This window comes from Barbus barbus (genome assembly GCF_936440315.1).
Source record: "Barbus barbus genome assembly, chromosome: 7".
NCBI classification, from domain to species: Eukaryota; Metazoa; Chordata; class Actinopteri; order Cypriniformes; family Cyprinidae; genus Barbus; species Barbus barbus.
The window spans coordinates 34,441,216-34,442,137 of record NC_136735.1 but is presented as its reverse complement, the minus strand read 5'-3'; positions in this window follow the sequence as shown (position 1 = coordinate 34,442,137).

Genomic DNA, 922 nt, shown 5'->3' with positions numbered 1-922 from the left:
GGGATTTTATCCAGCCCAGTATGGAGAGAGAGGTGGGGAGAAAGAGAGCGAGAGAGAGAGTTTGGGGGCTTGAGGGGAGGGATCTCTCACCCTCTGCGTCAGTTTCGGGAAGTCTGGCAAAACGCAAGCATCACCTGTGCAGTCATGAACCCGCAGGTAACTGTCATCGAGAGTTCACAGCTATTCAGATTTGAACAAGTTCTAATAACATTAGATATATTTTAAATTAACCATATATAATGAACCATACATATATTAACATATATTGTATATATGGTTTATGGTATTTTTTTCAGTTAGAATTATATACTCTTTATACATGCTAACTTTTTTTTTCTTCAAACATCTGAGTAGTACATGTAGATTAAAGTATGAATATATGAAAATATATTACTTTTTTTTTTTTTACTAATTGTTACTAATTACAGAAATTTTAAACCAAAATAAAAAATAAATAAATAAAAAGCATTTATAAAATAATCTATTTTTATGTGTATATTTATTTATTTACAGTCATGTGTTTTAATAAATAATTAACAGTTTTAGAACCAAAAAGCCTTTGATCAAAATAACAAAATCAGGGTTTAGACAAAATAGAGTTTGTCTTAGATGTACTTCTCAAAATTCACATGTAACAAATGTGCTATCTTTTCTCTAAGTCTTTATGCTTTTTTATTTGCTTAGCTTAAGATTTATCCTCCATGCTGAATAAAGTGGAAAGAGAGCACAGTGATTCTGTGTTCTTTTTCATGGGTGGAAAATATGCAGTGTTTCTGATGCACGGTTTTGTCTAGCCTGGGTGATTCTGGAAGTTACTGAGTAGAAAGGGAAATAGCTGCTGGCAACAACAACAAAAAAAAGAAAAAAAAAAGATTTAGTACTCTAAGGCACACGAACAAACACTTACAGGAACTGATGTCCA